The sequence below is a fragment of the Uloborus diversus genome, chromosome 10, assembly GCF_026930045.1.
Source record: "Uloborus diversus isolate 005 chromosome 10, Udiv.v.3.1, whole genome shotgun sequence".
Taxonomy (NCBI): Eukaryota; Metazoa; Arthropoda; class Arachnida; order Araneae; family Uloboridae; genus Uloborus; species Uloborus diversus.
The window spans coordinates 70,188,567-70,210,615 of record NC_072740.1 but is presented as its reverse complement, the minus strand read 5'-3'; the positions used below and the strand labels follow the sequence as shown (position 1 = coordinate 70,210,615).

Here is a 22,049-nt window from a genome sequence, read left to right as displayed (position 1 = left end):
CATAACCTAGGACCTTATCTTTAAACGCACTTACATCCCTTTGCTTCTCACTGCCTCATATATCTTTTTTTTTGTCATTTGTTTCCATTGTTATGCACCTAAGAGAAGGCTCCTTATAAGGGCGAAACACGGGTATTTTTTTTTTTCTTTTCGCTCCGTTTTCTTAATTAAAATCAATCTTATGAATTCTTACGTTTTCTTACAAATAAACTACCATTTTCTTACAAGTCATTCCAAAAGAAATAAATGTATAATATATCTATATATATAAAAATCTCGTGTCACGATGTTTGTTCGGGGTAAACTCCGAAACTACTCAACCGATTTTTCTCAAATTTCATATCTATGTGTCATTTGGTCCAACTTAAAAGATAGGACAGTTTTTATAATTTTTTATTGCAAATTTCATATTAATTATGCAATAATAGTGTTAATTAATTGTTTAGTTCCAAAAATTCTTAATAGATGGCGGTGTAAGTTAATTAACTTACTAAAAATCGATATAACTCTAAAATTAATCTCGAAAATTAATCGATATAACTCTAACATCGTATGACTTACTGCTAAAAACACCATGATAAAAAACTCAGAAATGTTGCTTAGAATTTCCATATAATGTTTCGGGACATTACAGGTTATTATTCACTTCCTGAGAAAATTAACTATATTTTTCAAAACGTTTTCTTGAATTGCTACAAATTGCAGATTTCACACCGTTGTGAAAAATATTTTTCTCCACCAGTATCAAGATTAACTAAACGTATTTAACAGGTGTATCGGTTTCGGAGCGATTACGGTACGTCCAGATTGACTCAACACCCAATGAGTGCGAAAAGATATCTGGATCACGAAGCTTTGCAAGAGTTGCAGAGGAGTTACATTCGCGATACTTGCTTGAGAGTCTGTCTTTGCTTTGGCAATGCGTGCATTAATGCGTTGAGAGCTTTCTTACAAAAGCAGGAAGGTTCCAGGCTATTATATTAAACATGCGTTAGGATTCTCTGAAGGTGCCAGAATCATAACTTCCTTTAACCAAGAAGACTACTGAATTCAATTCTTCAAAAATATTCCAGGTTAATTTCAGGAAGGTTAATGAATTTAAGAGGAAAACAATTATTTTCTTTATTTTGTTCCCCAAGAAATTTTTAATATCATTAATTCTTGCAAAGATATGTTCGCAACAGAAAATTGCAGTGACAATTGCATCGTCAGGCATTGCTGCTACTTTTTTTAGATGGTAGACGAACAGCACATTTAGCTTTAAAGTTGCCTATTAGATATTCATAACAAACAAAACGCAATGTGTAACGTTAAAGAAAAAAAAAACGTGGAATGGCTGTAGTGTTGCAAGAGAGTGAAATTAAAATTTGGGATAAGTGTACTACGGCTCATGAGTAAAAGCATTCATTCGAAGCACATCATAGGATTGTACAAGATTTGAACGGCAACGATAAACTTTTAGGCGAAATTGTCTGAACACTGTCTGGGGACTTCCGGCAGACATTACCAGTTATTCTGATGAATTCAACGCATGTTTAAAACAATCGTTTTTATAGCGTAATGTCGATATAATGCGATCGGCCATGAACATGCGAGTATAAACGCAAAATAATCTAATCCTACAAGTATTTTCTAAGTAATTGCTGGGTATTGGAAACGATGAAATTGAACTGTATCAAAATATACAGTACAAAAAATAGCCAGACAATTTCTACACTGCCATTGAGACGAAAAGTGAACTAATTGAGAGTGTATTTCCAGATAAATTTAATTTTTTTAAAAATCATAATTGCCTCTGTAATCGCGCTGGTTTTTTAGCAGTTTTATTTTCGGTAAACATTCCCGAACAGACAGGAATATTTGCGGATCGTCAATTGTCGACTGTCAAATACATATCCCGATGCATGTCGCAAATTGTATTTATTGGTGGCACAAAATCATTGGGAGTTGACACTTTCTAATGCAGGTTTGACATAAGGAGAAACAGTATTCGTCAACTGTTTTAAAACAATTTTGACGACATACTATCCAACACAATCATCATTTTTTAAGGAGAAACTATATAACTTTCACGTTTGAAGACGTATTTCATAAAGTTTAACAAACACACAAATGCCCAAATCCAGATTTTACACCAGAGATGAATATGAAGCTTTAGTTTTGACTGAAGGTTTTTGCGTTTCAATTTCAAATTTGCCATTTAGTTATTATGATATGCCGTCACTTGATTGTTGGGCCACCGACTTAGTTAGCACTGATTTGCAACGTATAACAACAGAGCAATGACGTTGTCTTAGCTACATTTTTTGCGAATAATGAGCCATTACTGACGGCTGGAAAAAAGCTCCACATTGATGCTGAACAAGCCTATACAGTTGTCGATGAAAACAAAGCAGTAAACATTCCAACTGAATTTTTAAATTCCCTGGATACACCAGGAATGCGACTACACGATTTCCGGTTGAAAATTGGCGCAACAATTTATTCATTTTCGCGATTTAAGCCCACCTAAAATACGCAACGGTACACGTTTCTTCATCAAAAGTCAACAATTTTGACTGGAAAGTTTAAAGGAGAAATGTTTGTGTTGCCACGTAATCCATTAATAGCGTCATAATTTTCAAACACATTTGAAAGGCTTCAATTTTCGATTCGTTTAGCTTTTGCAAAGACCATAAATAGATCTCAAGAACAAACAATGTCTTCTTTCGGTTTGGACTTGAAACATAAATATTTCTCTCATGGGCAACCATATATCGCCTACTCACAAGTGGAAAGTTATCTTACTTTTCGTATTAGCAAAATACTGGTTAAGCAAGAACATTGTGCACAACTTAGCGCTTAGACAGTTTTCAGTCTTCAAATAATAGAAACAATAGTTCAAAGTCAATGTTATCTACTTCATTAAAAAAATTTAATTTTTATATGTTTTTAATTTAGTTAGTGTATTTTGTAAGGAAGTTATTGATTACGAACTATAGAGAAAGCAGAGGTGAATAGAATGTAGTGTAGAATCTAAAATTGTATGTTGGTTTACGCTTAGTTACTACATTCGGTTATTTTACAATCAGTTTCGATATTTACCATCACTTTCAAGTTATTTTTGCTTTTTTTTGGCCAAAGTCATACTTACAAAATTTACTAAGCATAAGTATAGTGCTTTTGGCATAGAAAATTTTGTTAGTACTTACTGAATTCAATAAGTACTTGCTTCAGCCTGCACTGTAGAAAAAAAAAATCCGAATCGTTACTTACTAAAAATTCTCGATATTTGCTTGCAACTCTGGCTAAGCTTTGGCTATGTTTGCATTACTGCTTATCGAAGTTCCTTAATAAATCAGAAAGGTTCCAAGTTTTTTTTATACCTACCTAAGCTTACACTAAAGTTCCAGCAACACGACTATTTTCAAACGGGAAGAACTTTGAACTCTTCAGGAGGCTTCCGAGATAGTTTCAGGAAAGTTACTCGATTTTATCGGAATACGTTCCTGGTTTTGGCAAGACACGTTACTGGCAGAAATTGGCCACATCAGCTACCCATTATTTTCCAGGAACGTTTATGAATCCTTTTTACATTGAAACACGCCCATTATCAATCTCATATGTCTTAAAATCGGCTATAATATTTTAAGTTCGATTAAAAATATTAATTTTATTCTATCAAAATAATGAGTCAAGGATTATTTTAATCCAACTACTTCGCCACAGCAATGCGTGGCCGGGTCAGCTAGTAATATATATATGTTTTATTTTCAAAAGTTTTCTGCTAAGAAAGAAATGCAAAATTTAAAGAATTATAAGCCATGGTATTCATACATTACGCTTAAAATGAATTTTTAAATCTATTTAATGTAAATTTGAACTTTTTATTAAAAAAAATAACTTTTCAAAGTATGACGTTAACAGATTATATAATATTAAAGTCGTTTAATATAATATATCTTAAGTGCTGAATATTTTAACCAACTAATATGTATAAGCTGCTTTTAAATAGACCGCTAAAATTTGATCATGAATACCGTGATTCTGAAAAAAGAGCAAAATAAATTTTAAGTGTCAATTGCTTTTAGTAGAAACATAAATGTGTCAAAGAAAAATCTTTCGTTTAAAAATTGCTCTTTAAAAAGGAGTCTTTCATAAAAGTAAGAGGATATATGTTATAAACAAGCCGACAAGTTTATCTAAGCTCTGTCCTCACTTCAATCCAGTTATGTTTACGCATAAAAGCGTTTTTAATCTTATCTTTGCTGTGATTTATGTGCACCCAACATAACGCATCATCGCTTTCTTTAAAAGTTTCAAACTTGGTACGTGTTATGCATCAGTTTTTGATTATCTCGAAAAGATGAAAGACTAACTGTCCTTCACTTGGAAAAAAAAAAAGTCAACGCTGACTTCGGTAGCAAATTGCATTTTAGGAAAATTGCTTTTGGAAAGGAAATAAAAACTATTTGACACTAACTAATGCTGCAATTACTATAACAAATTCTTTCTATTGTCATAAAACCCCAAACATCAACTTTTCTGCGCTAGATGCGAGACTTTTACTATTTATGCATAGATGTTTAAGGTATTCCTTGATTTAATTGCTCCTGTTAACATTAATCATGATTTATTTAGGGCGCATCTAAGGGACTTTAGCGATGGGAATTGAAAGTTTTGTATTCGAAATAACAAGTCTGATAAATTATACACTTCCAAACAACATGAAAATTTAATTAGTCCTTACTTTTAAATAAAGGTAAAATTAGCATTCGCTCATTATTTTAAAGAATCTCTACGGTATTTTGATTTTTTCCTCAAATGTTATGAACTTAAATTGTTTTACAGTTGAATGTTTTCCTTTTTTTTTTTTTGTTAACCCAGTTATATTTAGGCATACTTATTTATTTTCTTTTATTTCTAACGTTGTTCTTGACAGTAAAATTAATTTCCTTTTACTGTTTTCGAGATGACTTTATGGTTTACCATGTCAGTTTTATTTATTATCTCTTTCTCACAAATTTCTAAATTGTTTTAAAAACTAACCAATAAGATAAAATGTATTAGAATGTTTACTGATACTTTCTTCATGAATAAAATACATTTTTGGTAAACAAAATGTGGGTTTTCATAATTTGGCTTAATATTTCAAGTGAGTATGGGGAAAAAGTGAACATTTCGTTACTTAAATAAAAATAACAAAACATGTGGAAATTAATTATATTTATTGATATAAAAAGACTGTACAAAGCTACTACAATTTCTTTATATCAATAAATCCCAGTAGGGGAATATGAGGCAAAGTGAAAAAGCGGGGCAAAGTGAAAAGGAGAAATATTTACTCTGCTTTTAGTTTCACCTGTTTGGTTTTATTTTAACTATGTCGTACCATATGTAGTCAATACCAGTTAGGAAAAAAAAAACGCCGAAGATTAAAGCATTTGGTAATACAGGTAATTTAGAAATATTAATACTCATATTGTAATATTTTGTTGTAAGTCAAAAATTATTTTTGTTACTATAAAATGATAAAGTTCTTGTTATTATCATTTGAAATATTAATTGAGACCTCCTAGCATTCAATGCAGCAAACATTTAGTTAATATTGTACTTATTTGTATTTTTGATAAATTGTGCAATTCGTCAAGTACATATGGGGCAAAGTGAAATAGTTTGTTTCATTTACTCAAAGAATCATTTAATAAATCACTTATATTTTCATTTATTAATCAATTCATTTACATTCCTTCATTTAGTATTTCACTTATATTTATTCATTCATTCACATATTTTCTTATTCATTCACTCTTTTACTCGCTCATTTATTTTTCTTCATATATCAATTGATTTATTCATTTAATTATTCATTTTTTTCATTATCTTTTCATTTATTTATTCAACCTTTTATTCACCGATTCCTTTGATCAAAAATTATGTTTTATAATCGAATAGAAAATTTTTCATTAGGAAAAATATTTTATTTTTCACTTTACCCCATGGAAAAAAAAGTGAAAATTTTCCACCTTTTTTTGAAGACTCAAATTTACTGCCAAAAATAAAAAATACTGTTTAAACACAAGTTTTATCATAAAATACAATGTTCTTAAATATATACTGTAATTTTCAAAAAAAAAAAAAAAAATCCGATTTGTTCATTTTGAATAAACTTAGTTATCTTAACCATTTCGCTTTGCCCCACATTCCCCTACTTGTTTTGCATTGTCTTAGGGTTTATTTAAGCTTAATCTAATTTATACTTAATATAGTTGCAATTGTTCAACAAGAGTTAACCCCTGAAAATCATTATTTTTCACTTAATCACAAAATGTGTTTCTGATGCTATCGCCGAGTGACGTAATAAAATATTTAAAATAATGCGAAATGGATGAATTAAAATAGAACTAACCAGCAAAAAAGTAACAATATGGTTTTCAAGAGTCATACATAATGTGATTTTTTTTTAAAGAAAAAGCAGATAAAACTAAATATATTTCAATGGTGATGTTAAAGCTGACACGAGTAAGTCTAAACTAATTCCTTCTGAAAATCACTTAGAAAAGGACCTATCAAACGATCTTAAAGGCTGGTTGCAAATTCAACCCATTAATCTCCTAAAAATTAAGCTAATTAAATATTAGTTAAGATCTTTTGATTTTTTTTGGGGGGGGGGGATAATTGTTGTTTAGTACCACATATAGGAACATTTTTCAAATTAATGAAACTTTGTACTAATTATACTTCATCTCAGTGTTTCTGGTTTTTTTTTTACTAAGTGACTTCTTAAAGCACATTTTTTAAATTTGTAATGGTATTTGATATACTGCTACTCCGACAGTATCTATCGTTCGTATCATTATTAATTGCACACAACACACAAACATTTTTTACCAAGTAAAAAAAGGTGATTTTAAAAGAATGGGACAATGAATTAAACTTTAGAGTACATCCTTTATATTACTTTAATATTGAACAAACTGTAGTAGCTTGAACAAGTATTGCAATATAAATCGATTTCCCTGTAATTACTTCTCCATTTGTCACCAGCTGGCCGTCAACATACTATGTACCTACAAGGTATCTTATTCGCAATATTATTATCTTAAGGAATAGTACATGTATACCTTGTCTTTCGGCGTAAGATGTTTCCCACATTGCTAAACAAAAATGGCATAGAACTGGAGAAGAACATGTGATTCGGTGTAAGTATCATGAGAATTAATAACCCCAATTCTTAGTAGCTAACAGCTTAGTAGCAACGCGATTATTTTATATATTTTAGAGTGTATTGCGTGTTACATGTATAGTTTAATATCAAACATATTTAGCATGCATGAGTATTTTTCATTTTAAAATAGCATTGATAACGTAACACAAAACGAAGAATTAATATTGTTAAAATCAGACTCTACCTAGGAAACTGAACTCAATTGAGATTGAATCTGTCAGTGGTGGAAGTTTCAGAAAAACCATAATTAAAGAAAAAGGGCTACCGTCAAGTTAAAATAAAAACTTTCCAAGTTTTAAATAATACGACGAAAACATAACGAATCTCAATAAAAGAAGATCTTCTCTCGTAATTTTTCACATTGCATATTTTATTGCATTTCATATTTATTTTAAATGTTTTTTAATTCTATTTCAAGTAGGTTTTTTTTTATGTTTTAAAGACCCACCTTAAATTAAACCATAATCTTATTTCTCATGCTAGTAATTCATAGCTGCGTTATTTTTCGATCTCCCCCAAATGGTACTAAAATCACAGATGCTATATCACAAGTTGAGACTTTTCAGTAGAAATAAAAATGTCACTTTATTGACACTAAATTAAATTAATGACACTAATTAGTAATTTCTTAATATTTTTTTTTTAAATTCCCGTCTGTTAACTATTACGTGTTAAAGCTAAACTAAATAAAATGTAATCACATTGTTTGATTCAAAGATAACCGTTTAATTTTATCTGGTACGAACTTTCAATGCCTGACTCATGAATCAGCTAGAAGCTCTCGTTGCAATAGCTGCGAAAGATGAGGTTGATAGATTTATTATCACAACGCAGTCTAAACATCAACGAGCTTCTGATGGGAACTTTTTTGTTTTTTTATTATTAAATATGAAGTTGTGGAGTATCGATCATTAAAAAACTTCTAAAAATTTTACTGTTCCTAAAAGAAGGACTCCGCATCATACACACACACACAAAAAAAAAAACTTTAGAGAAATTTTGTCTGTCGCAGAATGCTCCAAAGCTATAAAAAAACTATACAAAAATATTATATATATTTACATTTTATTTGTATTATCTCCTGTTAATTTGCAGAATTTTACCTAATATGTAACCATGAGCTTGAAAAGATCGCAATTTTAATTGGAACTTTTATTTCTTTTCAGAAATTTTCTCCAACAGTGTTGAGCTTCTTTTTCGTAGCACTCAGATATAATGTTTTAACTCCGTAGGTAAGTGACATTTTTATTTCTACTGAAAAGTCTCAACTTGTGATATAGCATCTGTGATTTTAGTACCATTTGGGGGAGATCGAAAAATAACGCAGCTATGAATTACTATCAATACATCAATTTCTAAACTGAATACTTAATACTATCTAAGTCACTTAAGACGGAGCTTTAAAAAAATAAATTAATCAATAATTTGCTGTTCTAAGATATGTTTAGTTTATTTATAAATTAATTTAGAACTTTTTTTTATGATTTAGTTTAAATCTGTGCATAAGTTTAATGCTCAAGTTAAAAACAAAATAAATAAAATTTTCATTTTCTAGCTATTAGAGTACACTAACTATTCGTGTACCACTGTAGTATTCTGCTTAATCTAATATAATATCTTAAACACCTTATATGACAGTTGAAAGTAAAACCATAAAAATGTACTTTTGTGCACACACAAAAATTATATATATATATATATATATATATATATATATATATATATATATATATATATAAAACAAAAATTTAAAAAGACCTCTTTTTAAAAAGAAACAAAGAATATAAATAGCTCTCAAAAAAAAAAGGGTACTCCTGAGCCCGTATATCACAGAAATATATGAGTCGATAGCGTATTCTAAAAATTCTCGGTTCTGGGTATACACGCACTCGAAATATAATGCCCGTGTAAAAACTTAATCTTATTTTAACTGAACCCGGTCTCCTCAACTTAAAAAACTACTTGGAGTACTGAAGTTCTTTATGTAAGATTTTACTAAACTGAAAAAAATATTAAACTACCGATAACATTATATTGCTTGCAACTTTTTCATGAAAATAGTTTTTGTCTTTTATTTTTTGATTTTCACATTTCACTTACAAAATTAGGATCGTTATGAAGCTTCTTAAGCTCTCTTGAGTTTTGGGGTGCAAAATAATGAACATGTGAGCAAATATACCACAGAGGACTCTCAACGACATATTCTTTACACGTCATTCAGGCAGGGGACCCAATGAGAGGTCATGGGGGTCGCATGGGCGCCCATATGCTAAATTTTAAGGGGGGGGGGACGCTCAGATATTTTCTCCGTGGTTTATCAGGATATTTTCCCCTTGGAAACCGATTTCAGTACAGATTAGAATTATAAAAATTTGAAATTTTTAATAACTTATTCATTAATGGCTGGAAAAGAAATGTTTTTACATTTTTGCAAAGAAAAAAGAACTAAAAGCAAGGAAGTTCTAATTTATAAGGGGGACTTGAGGTCTCACTTACCGACTCCCACCATATAGGCGCTCATGGGTCACAGTGAACTCCCAAAAATTTACTTACTTGGCAAATTTGGCCAGATAATTCGTCAAAATTGACAGGTCTATTCGGTAAAATTATTATTATTCGGTGAAATTTGGATTTTGGGCAAAATTATCATCACTCGGCGATATTTGGAGTTCCATTCGGCAAATTTAAACATTTCTGCCCTCCGAAAATTTTATGTTCGGGGTGCCCCTACATTCAGGATACGGAGCATGCTACTGCAATGACTAATTGGATTCTGCCTCAATGGCGGTTGCTTTTACAATAGGCACAACACTCAACGTGGTGGCTAGGCTCAGATAAATGAATAGAACCTCTGACAGGAGGACTTTTCAGCTTTGCTGTTCAGACACCTAACTGTAGTTCGAGGGTGTGACGACATGAATTGACATGGAAGCCATTAGAACGACTGGCAACAAAATGGTAAATATCTCTGCAAATGAGGCGCCGCGTTTCGGTGCACCATAAATCGATTGACTCTGACATTTAATTGATGAAATTCTCGTCTTTATTGGGCAAGGTGCTTTCAAATGATGGTAGATAAGAATTTTGGTAGTAATATGTTTCGACTCACTGGTCACCCATCTTTTCGCACTAACATAATTAGTCCGTATTCTAGAAAGCACGTGTAATTAATTATCAAATATCTGAAAGGTAGTCAATACTTTTGAATTTGGTTCGTTATTCTCTTTAGACTTTACTTATAAGCCAGAAAGTACAGTTATTAAAGAATAAATTGATGTAATTGTAGGGTTCTAGCCAAGAATGTGATATGCCACTTAATGTGAATTTTCAGTAGGTCAATTTCCAACTTATAAAAACATTTGTAGAATTTTTCAAAGGTATTATTCATTATATATTCTGCAATACTAAAACCAGATGTGTCTTTCTCCAAATGACATAATCCATTGACATGTTTATTTCAATTTTAGTTATGAGAAACAAAAAATTTGATTGAAAAGTTACTCCTTGCGGCTTGCCCCATTTCTGCCCCAAACCCTTCAATTATTCTTAGTATGCTTCTTTTTTTTTTTCTTGTGATGTTATAATTTAATGGCAGAGTTGCGATATTAAAATTTGAAAGGGAAAAAATAATAATACGAATTTTGTCGTTTTATACGTTTCTCACGTCCCTAAATTTATGTTTAGATAAATCATACTTATAAAAAAAAAAACAGTACTAGCACAATAAATAAGAAATATTTACTCCAAAATTTAAGAAGGTATTCGAGTTAAAGCATATGAGGGACCGTGCTGAAAATAAGATAGGAATGTAGCGGGAAACCAGAACGACAGCGACAATGGTAGCTACCAAAGCAGAGGCGGATCCAGAAATTTTTGTAGGGGGGGGGGGTCAAGTTTCATAGACCTGCGTTATACCTCCTACATAAAAAAAAGTATCAGTTAAACAGGAGTGTTTAACCCCCCAAGGGGAATGGTGCGATGCTTCATATGCTACAGGGCTGTTCCTCCCCCCCCCCCCAAATGAGCTTAAAGCTTCTTCAAAAATCCCCCTTCCTATCTTTTTCAATGGTCATCGAGGATCATATTCCCTCAGATTTTCATCAAAAGTCATATATCTTTAATTAAAAAAACTGGACACGTTGCCCTAAGCTTTGAACATATTGTTCTTTTGAAAATAAAGAACACACTCGAATTAGAAATAACCCAGTAAACGAACCCAGACAATTCTTTGAATTATGACACCCTTAGATTTCTGTAAGGATTTTTCTGTAAGGTATTTCTAACCCATAGAAAAAACCCCAAAAAAAAGGATAACGTTAATTCCATCTATTTTTTTCAGATCTAAAAGTATGACATGAATTATGATACTATCAATAATAAAATTCATGTCATATGGGAGTCAGTTGACCCTTTGACCCTCCCCGGAATCCGCCCTTGTATTAAAGTAAAAGAAAAAGTATTAAAAAATTATAAAATTGCTACATCACGATATGTAAAAACACACTACAAAATCTGTATCAGAAAACGCTGCGCATTTGTGTTTCCGCAAATATTGGTCATTACTAATGTCATTTTTTATGTTCGGATTATTATTAATAATTTTATTACTATTATTATTTTTTATTATTGCAGATAATTTCCTTGAATTTGATTTCAGGGACCAAGGGATCACTAACATTTCGTATTATTTTCTCTAACTTTTCTTTTTGCTTCGAATGTTTATTATCTTACTTCTGTCTTTTGACAATTTCTGAATTTTCTAAGGATGTATTGGAAGATGGTAGAGTAAGAAGATATACGTACTGTTTTAACTTTATCATTGAAAATGTTTGACATTTTATATTTAAAAAATAACAGAAATATTCAATTGCAATATTTTAAAATATCGAATTTGCTTTATTTCCCCAAGTATTAACAATGCTAAATTTCTGAAGTATAACTTAGCCAAATTTGGAAAGCTTGTTTTCAGTTTTAATGCGTGAAATACATGTATAAAGGCGATAAAAATCTCTTTTTCTCTCTTTAAACATTGCATTACATTGCACCCCATGATCCCCCAAACCTAACATAGATGTGATTTATGGGTTGAGTAGGGCATATATTTCTGTTTGTGTGTAAAAAAAGGTACTCATAAGAATAAACATATTTTAAAGTAAGAAGATTAACAGTAACTTCAGTCTTATTCGATCGTTCTGGTAAAATACACTGCATCTTCTGAGTGCGCAGATTTTAGTGATTAGCCCTAAGGTTTAGAGATCTGCTTAGCTAATACAGGATGTCTGGCTTTTGGCAAATGGGATTTCGCGTAAACATTACTGGCTTGGGCGTTTGGCGTTAATATGCTATTACGTTGGCTTAGGTTTAACTAAAGGGAGCGGAATTTCAGCATATGCTTTCAAAATAATATTCTAACATGGTTTGGCGTTATTTTTTTTACTATGATTTTGTAACTGTATCCAGACTTGTGATGAAATTGCAAACAAGACTAAGCAAATTTTGGAATCGTTTATTTAAGTCTTAGCCATTACCGAATCGTATTTTTTATACTTGTTTGTTTTTCATCGGTTACTTTTCAATTTGTCAACTGATTAAATCACGGAATTTTTTGGCCTTATTTTCGAAGATCAACCAATAACTAACGAAAAACACTATTAACAAAATGAAATGCATACAATTTTTTAAAATTACGTTGATCATCAGTGGTGAGAGTAAAGTTTTAGAATCGCAATCGTTCCTATTTTTCAGGGTTTTGTCCTCCCGAGTAAAAATGAAATAATAGGTATGAGAACTATATTCTATGATAGTACAAATAAGTAAAATTTTAGAAAGTAAGTTTAAGCTCCCATAAAGTTATCGCTAAATATATAGCAAATGTATCAGTCGGTATGAATGATATTGTTTAACTTTGAATGTAATTTGAGTTAAAGCAAAAGCTGTGTGCTTTTGAACATTAAAAAAAGACCTAGTTTATAAACTTAAAAGCCTTGCTTGGTTTGATTAACCCATTAATGCCTGACATTTTTTTTTCAAAGATTTTTTGTTTACGGGTTGCAAATAGTGTTTAATAGACAGGAAAAATAATTAAAAAAATCTAATGCAAAAAATAAATGTTTTATTAATAACAGAAAAATTGTCCCTAAAAAGGGACGCTAGGCATCAGAGGGTACATGCTTTTTCAACGACAAATATTTTTTTGCCGACGATTTAATACTTGAAAAAAAAAAAAAAACTTTCCGACTTTGTCATTTTTGTTGAGTTTGGTGTCAGCAAAATGTAAATACTGCATAATTTGCTCAAATCGATTTCTACTCATTGCAGAACTAATTGCTATGTCGTTGACATCAGTTGATGGACTCCAGTAGAGTCTCCGCTGGGGCAAGCATGCATATCTACTTGTTAATAGGATAGCCAAGAATAAACGCAACTCCTCTCGCGTTACAGAAGAGTATGTATTGTTTTTTTGTCGAGCATAGAGGGTGCTCTGAAAAACAAATTCATCCAGTATTTCATCTGTAAAAAACTCTTCAAATATTGACACTGGTGTCCATTCAACATTCAAAAAGCTTGGTGTTTCCACATTCCATACATTTTTTTTTTTAATTGATGGATATATCTTTCTTAACCCAATTTCTTTCTGTATTTTTTTTCTTTATTTTTCTGCGTTTGCTTGGAAGATGCTGCTCAACATCATCACTGTCACTTGACTGACTATCTCCAACACATACTACCTTACCCTGATTAACTTTTCTAATGGTCATTGTAGCAGAAGATTTCAACTGTTGACCTGATAATTGATTAACATCAACTGAGTCATCCGGCCCACTGTATTCGTCAGTAATTTCACTAACTTGTGAAGGTGGACAAATGCATATATCAGCCTCCTTGAATTCTTTATCATCAGAGAGCTGTTCCAGAAGTGCTAAGGCTTCTTCAAAGTCAGACAAAACAATGAGAAAATCTCAATGAGTTACTGAAGATTATTAATGTCAAAAAATAACTCAGGTTTCAAAGAAGTTAATTTTTGAAACAGTTAGCTTTTCAAATTTACCTAAGTATTTTTCGAAATTGCAGAAAAAATTGTTACTGAAATATCTTTAAAAAAGGTAGTTTTATTATTACTTAGTCTTTTTAATTTTTAAAAATAAAACATATTGCCTATTTTTTAGTCTAAAAACATTTAATAACTTCTTTTGAGGCCAATTATGAATTCTAAGCAAGAAACTAGCAACGATTCAACAATGCAGCCTTTACTGCCTAGCGTCCCTTTTTAGGGACGCTCTTAAATTGCTATAAAATCCATAAAATTTTTAAAATCTACAAAAATGCAAGAAAAGGTAAACTGAAATATTGATCAAAGTAACATATGTATCAAATACAAATTGATTTACTTGTTAAAAATTTTGAAAACTTACTTTTTTGTTCTTGACATTGTGAACAATGAAATTCTTCACGAAGATCATAACAAAATGGTTACAGAACACACTTTATAACGATTATGTGCTGCCGTCTGCTAGTAACGAATTGAAACAATACTAAAGTAATAAATGAACACAATTATTGAGTTGAAATGTTTACTTTTGGGAAATTGAGACACAATTTTTGGACCGTCCCTAAAAAGGGACGCTAGGCATTAATGGGTTAATGCATAGTCATCTTTGAACACTTCATAACTATGTAATAGCTACAGTTAAAATCTAAATATTATTGCATCTATCAATACCATTCGTAACTAATATCAATTAAAATAAAATGTTTGCACCAAAACATTGAAAAAATCGCAAATAGTTTCTTTTATCCCTAGATTTTTATACCATAGAATAAAGGATTCAAACAAGTTCAAAAGTTCTATCAACAAAAGTTGCAACTTAAAAGGAAAATTAAGCACCGTAAACTTTAAACTTAATGACATAACTATGTACTAATACATTCATCAAATGGTCCCATTGAGAGGTTTTCAGTTACGATATCTAGAAATTTTATTTTAGTCGTGTATTAATTTGGTGTTGAAAAGAGGGACAGCATTTTTTTTTTTTTTTTAATTTTAATCAATGTTTTGCAGGTTGAAAAAAGGATAATAATAAGAAAATGCATTTATTTATTTGTTTCGAATTTTATAATTAATGATCGTTAAACATTTTACTCGCTTTTGAAGATGGCTTTTCTGTTCAAATATTAAAAGAAATATATAAAGCATAACTTCCGTTCAATTTAATTTACTTCAAATGCTCTGAAGCAAATACGTTTTAAAAGTACAATAAATAGCCGTTCATTCAGAACAATGCAAATCGCGAAAATTCTCAATATTTTCTATTATTTTAGAAAATCTCTTCAGTGATATTATTCTTGCATCATTTTGAATTCAAACTATGTACAAAATGCATAACTTCGCGCCCGGCACTTCTTCCTGAGCTTCAAACTCTTACATGAATTTCAACCTAGGGCGAGTGTGCTACGCACTGTTCTGTTTTTAATCCGTCGTGACAAGGTATTAACTTTTATGGAAAGAATCATTTAAATTTTCTATCCGCTAGGCAGTATCAAATACGTTGCTCGTCTTCAAAATACTTCATAATCCGTCAGTGCGTCCCAAAGTTCTGAGCCAGATTTTAATGAGCCCGGGTCTTTACTTATTCAAGTAGAATAGTTCTCGTTTCTCCGGTTAAAGATACTGTCGAAATGTGCTATTTGCGCTTAAAAGATACCCAAACTTTTCAGCAAGCTAAGAACTACGACACAAGTGATTTGAAGGCAGTTTCTCATGCGGTCATAGGAGATTGAGCAGGGTTAAACTTGTATTTCCTGTAGCCAATGGCAATTTTCTTTTGTTAGGCAAAGTTTTAAGCTAAAAGTATCTCGCATGTATATTTTACTACCTTTTAATTAACAATTTCAACTTTACACTCGGCGATAAATTGTGTATTTCAACATTTAAAACTATAAATAACTGTATTAGAGAGGTAAACTATATATATATATATATATATATATATATATATATATATATATATATATACGTGTAGATAATCAATTCAAGAAAAACACGAAATAGAAATGCAAAATGCCAAATTACAAAAAAAAAAAAAAAAAAAAAAAGCCTATAGAGGAAGACAAAAAGAAAAACTTCGCCAGGAGAAAGACAGCCCCTTTTTCACAAGGCCCTTTTTATTTAGCACGAGGGAAGGTCCCAAAAGCATGCTACCTTTTTACTGTTAATTCTTATAATTTTTCTTAATTTAAAATGTATCTCATGATATATATTAGTAAGATCTTTATATATATATATATATAAGATCTTACTAATGATGGATTAGGAAGAAAAAAAGATAACGATACAGAAAAACTGCCGCTTTCAACAATCGAGGGTTTACTTTGCACGACGAGTGGCGTTCCGTTCCCTTTTCAAAACTATCTTTCAAACAAACTTATTCATGAATGTCACGCTATTTCTTCGAGAAAGCACTGTAATTAGGGGTTAGAGCCAGGAACTAATTCGGAATTTTCCAACAAACGTTTTCAGCCGCTTTTTGTCTTGTTAGAAATTTTATGAGTATAAGTATTAGTTAAAAAGGCAATCACACACAACAATGTTTCGTAAATTTGGTGTTAAAAACATTTTTGCACAAATCAGATTTTTATACCAATTGAAAAGGAGATTTTTTTTTTAAATTTAGTATGAAATCGTTTTGGGGTATCTAAATTAATTCTTTTAATCCTTTCTTAGCAAATAACATGAGTGAACTCTGTGTCCCTCACTAATTATAATTTTTAACGCTTATGAGTGGCTATTTCATTTTTTCAGACGACCTAATATGACGCTATGTTGTATCAGAATGAATTTATGCAATGATTTTAAATTGATCTGACTCCATATTGCTTATCTGTTAACAAATATAATTTAAAAAAAATGCTTTTAGCATTTGCAAACATGGAAATCGTTTTTTTCTTTTTCATTATATCTTTTTTTTTCGCAACTAAGTATTTATTATCTGAAGCACATAAACAATTGATTAAGTCTTTTTTTTTTTTGAACTTTAATCGTGTCACTTATTGCTTCTCTCATTCCAACTGAGATTTTAGAGCGACTGCTAACGTTATTTATGAAGTTTTTTTTTGATCACCTTTGACATTATTTGAAAAATGTTTCCTTTATTTCATTAGGAATTTTTACAGTCCAAGATATTTTCCTAACCGAGAAATTTCATCTGTAAAATTCGCAACTCCAACGAACTATAGGGGGCACTGCAGTCATTCTCTAATGGTGGGCGAAAAAACTAAAACAAACGCATGTGGTAACGAAGAAAATGATAAAAGTGTTGTGATTTTTGTTCGTATGTATGATTTTTTCGCTTTATTCTTTTTAAATTAATTTTCAAAGTCTTGTGGATATTCTGGCCCACGTAGAAAGAAATGAGAATTCAAGAAGCATTACTAAACGTCAAAGATTAATGCAAACTACGTAGTTCTAAGCAGCTATTTCCACGATGTTGAATTCGATATTTATCAATTCTTGATAAAACTAAATAATAATTGTGGCCTGACAAGAATAACAATTAATGCTAGAAAATTCAATATGACATTACAAATTATTATCGAAAGAAGATGATACTTTTTTGCCTTGCTTGGCTAGCGCTTATTGTTTTCTATTTGTAGCTGAGTTATTTATCTCGAATTCCCGAATCGGTTAATTTAAAATTCTTCTGTTTCGATTTTTCTAATTTCTGAGTTACGATTTAATTATGTCATGTTATGCAAATCATCAACAAAATCCTCACGGATATATGGTGGTAGTTTTCTTTTCAGTTGATTGACCATTATTTTTTTTTACTTATCGAATTCTGTAATCTTAGCTTACTACCATTTTATTCCACTCATGATAAAAATGGTTTAACTAAAAACGCGAAATCTCGCCAAGGCTACTTTGCTCGCACAATACTAAAACTATAACCCTAAACAAATTTGGCGAAACCTTTCAGCTGAGAATAAAAGGAATAAAGTAAATTCTTTCTCGGTTAAACATTTTTCATTTTGTTCTACGATAATATATTCAAGAAAATATTTTGCATACTGTCCATTCCAACTAAATGCTGGTGTAAAATATGGTTAGTTTAATTAATTTAAGATTAAAAAAAACCATATTCTTACAAATTCATACAAAAAAAATAAAAATTTTTACCTTGTATAACGTTATCCAAGTTTGTTAATCCAGAATTTTTGCTTTCACCATTTCTCAATCAACTCATATTTTAGAAGGAAATAATGAAAACTAACATTATTTTGAGAAGCTCGAGAATACTACTAAGGGACGAATTAATTTCTGTAGCTGAAAGCAAACTAAGACACATCTATTGCGTTAATAAATACTCAGAACAAACTGCCTGTGTTTACATCAGCAGACATACTACGTGGAACGCAACGTGGCAATGTTTTAGTTTTCCCGGCAGTTTTATAAATCACCGCAAGGTAGCGTATTCGAGCGCTGGAGTTGCGAATTAATTGAAACGAAATAAAGTAGAGTATTTTTTTCTAATATTTTTACGTATGAGAGAAAGTCTGAAGTAAAATCGAAAAATAAATTATTACTAAAAAAATTGGCTGAAGTAAGTTATAAACTGGAGGAAATTATTGGAATCTGTTTATTAAATGGAGAAGCAGTGGGGGCACTGTTTTATTCAAATAAAACATGCTTTGAATAATTGCATTTTCAGTCAAAGTAATACTACATTTTTCAGAATTATTTCAGTTCGTTCTCGTAATAAATTTTCGATTTGCTACGTCCACCAGAAGAATTTGGGTATAAGTTATATTCCATTAAATAAAATGAAAACTAAGGAAAACGTATTCCTTTCAAATAGTTCAGCTAATTTACTGTCTGCTTTATGTTTTCAAATTTTAAGTATGTAAGCATTACATAGTTTTACTTTAATTTTTCATTGAATTGAAACGTTTATCTTTAATAGTTTTTATGCAATTAATGATTTGAAAACATGGGGTAATTTGAAATACATTGCATTTTATTAGTTAAAATGATATTTTTTTTTATAGAACTACAAAAATAAGCTTTATAAATGCATCATCATTACCAAAAATTATGAGCTAAACATGAGTATTGAGTTTTTTTTCTTTTCTAATGATAGCAATGTTAACAAAAATAACACCAAAGATCCCCTAATGCTGCTAAAACATGTCTTTTTGAATGCAGAAATAAAAAATATAGAATATGACTTTTCTTGGCCATCCACAAGTCAAAAAGAATCATGAAAAAACACCCCTTAATTGAAAATATGAGATTAACCCTCTTTTGAAAAATTTAAAAAAAATAATGAGTGTAAAGATAAAATAACTGCTCATGATCTTTAAAATCCAGAACATTATCGCGTATTTTTTTTAAACAAACATAAAGGTGAATGTTATAATTTCCCCAGACAACAGTGACACCCACAGAGTCGACGCTAGGCCATGTCAGCCTATTCGGAAACTAGGGGCCTGTCCCTTGAATAGGCCTCACTTTGGCGTTGTAGCATACATTTAGTAAGATTTTAAGGTGGAGGGGGCCCGGTGATCAAATTAACAGGGGACCAATTTTGGCTCTCGGCGGCCCTGGATATCTAACGGATTAATATAGAAGTTTCTAAAACTTTTCCTGTTCTTGATTACAATGAAAGATTTTTCACATTTGTAAATTTCACGTAACAAAACACTACTTATTTTCAATAAATGGTTGTCATTTTGCACAACTTTTGCATCGTTTTCACCCTTATCTTAATACAACGTATGCATGATAAAATTAAGTAATATTGTTATTAAAACCATGCTTTGCTTTCCAACCATTACCATCTGCATTCGGGTATTTTTAACTATACCCAAATTCCCTCCATCCATGGCGTAATTCGGTTCTAATGAAACTTATGGTTGCCATCTTTATGAAAATTAGTCGATAAACACTGAGTTTGTAGAAAACTCTTTCAGAAAGGCACAATGCTAAGCTGGATCAAGAAAAAAAAGTTAAATAATACATTTTTGTTACAGGAATTAAAGTTTAAAATGGGCCATTTGTGTACCACATTATTCCGACCACCCCTATTTATTCTCTTCATGCTTGCAATAATAATTGAATGTCAAAAGCATTGCAATGTCGGAAAAATCATTCCGTATTAGTGCAAATCGTTGAAGCTGTTCAATTTTTCATTTCAACATCCCTTTTAAGAAATGATTAATGGAAGATCATGAAGAGTTTTGGAACTAAGTTATTTCACTTACCGGTAAAACAAAATTGTAGATGACAAATTCCTACTTATAGCGCATTTTATCAAAATGTTGAGATTATGTATTTATATTTGTCATTGTTTTATTGTAAAAGATTTCCAAAATTGGGAAATATGCATATTAATGTGTATAAGAGCTGCAGAACTCACAACAAAGTAAACCATTGCATATTTGAAGCTAAAAACTGTATGTCTTCGAAGGAAAATACATTTTGTACGTTATTCCCAAGAAGGATGTCAAAGTAAGCAACAGTGTACTTCACTAATTGTATTAAAACCATTGAAAACGAAATCCGTACCTTTTTGGATGAAAATACTTAAGGTTACCTTCCTTGAAAGCTTTATTCCTTTGATTTCCATTTTCTACTGATCCTATAATGTTTCGAAAATTCTCAAAAGCCATCAACATGATTTTGAATTAAACTACTCTTATCCCACTTGCGCTTGCTTTTAATTTATCGCTAACGATTACAATTTCGAAATCTTGGATGTGTTTACCAAAGATCAACCCTCTAAAAGCTTTTCCGGAGCTTTCTCTTTTAGTTTGTTGACACAGACAAAAGATTCTCGAGCTCCTATGGTAGTACAATGCTAAAATTAAACACACTGTGTTCCTCGCTGCGATCTGACGGCAGTTTCATTTTGCATTTGAAGGAATTTCACGCCAGAAGGACGACAGTTGGAATTTTCGGTGTGTCAGGAGTGAAAAAGACTTAGCCATTAGGACGAGAAACATCATGCTGCTTTCGACTATAATAGAGAGTTGTCGGCTGACAATATCGAATTTTAATATCCAACTTGTAGTGCTTTGCAGGCATCGTGAGTTCGACCATTATGCTTGGTGCTTGCCGAAAATCCCGGAAGTTGCAGGGGGAGTAGCAGGGATCGATAAAGAGGTTGGAGGAGGAAGTGTTGGATATGAGAAACTTTTACTTACAATTCATTCATACAAAGAGAAACATCGCTTTGCGAGGGGGAGCAGGGGGTTGGAATAAAAAAACTTGAAACTTTGGAGGAAGTGCTATTCAAGCCAAATGATAAATACATTCTGAAAAAATTCAAAATATTTATGTTGTTGAAACTTGTTATCGTAATATTGTTTTTTTTATCCGGTTGAAAATGGCCTTTTTTGTTTGTTGTTCGAAAAAAAACTAGAAAAGATGAAAAGTAAAATTTTGTAATTATTCCGTTATTTTTTTGCTTCAAAGCTTTTGTTTATGGAAGTTTGCATCGATTTCTACGACTGTTCATGATAAAATATAACAAAGCTTAAAACCAGTTATATTACGAGAAATTTTATATCATGCTTTTAGTTTTTACAAGAACAAGGTTTGAATATGAACAGTAGCTTTTCTCATACTGTTTATGACCTGCATAAAATTACACTTGAAATACTGGAACGTATGGTGCAATGTGCCTTGAAGGAGAAGTGGGCAAAGACACACGGCTACTGTTTACAGAAAAGGGACATTAAACTGTTTTTATGTTTAATTCTTTCACGAACTTTCCTGGAATTTAAAATTATAGCTAAATAATCCGTTAGCTTACTTCACAACTGTATTATTCTAAAGTTGTTTTAT

At 31.0% G+C, this 22,049-nt stretch overlaps 1 long non-coding RNA gene across 1 annotated transcript in view; it reads left to right on the top strand.

Moving 5' to 3' along the window:
• Window positions 1-22,049, top strand: part of LOC129231258 (uncharacterized) — a 172,241-nt gene that overhangs the window by 81,442 nt on the left and 68,750 nt on the right. The window contains exon 2 of the long non-coding RNA XR_008581232.1: window positions 8,374-8,439. This is a non-coding gene — a long non-coding RNA (uncharacterized LOC129231258). The remainder of the gene's footprint in view (window positions 1-8,373; window positions 8,440-22,049) is intronic.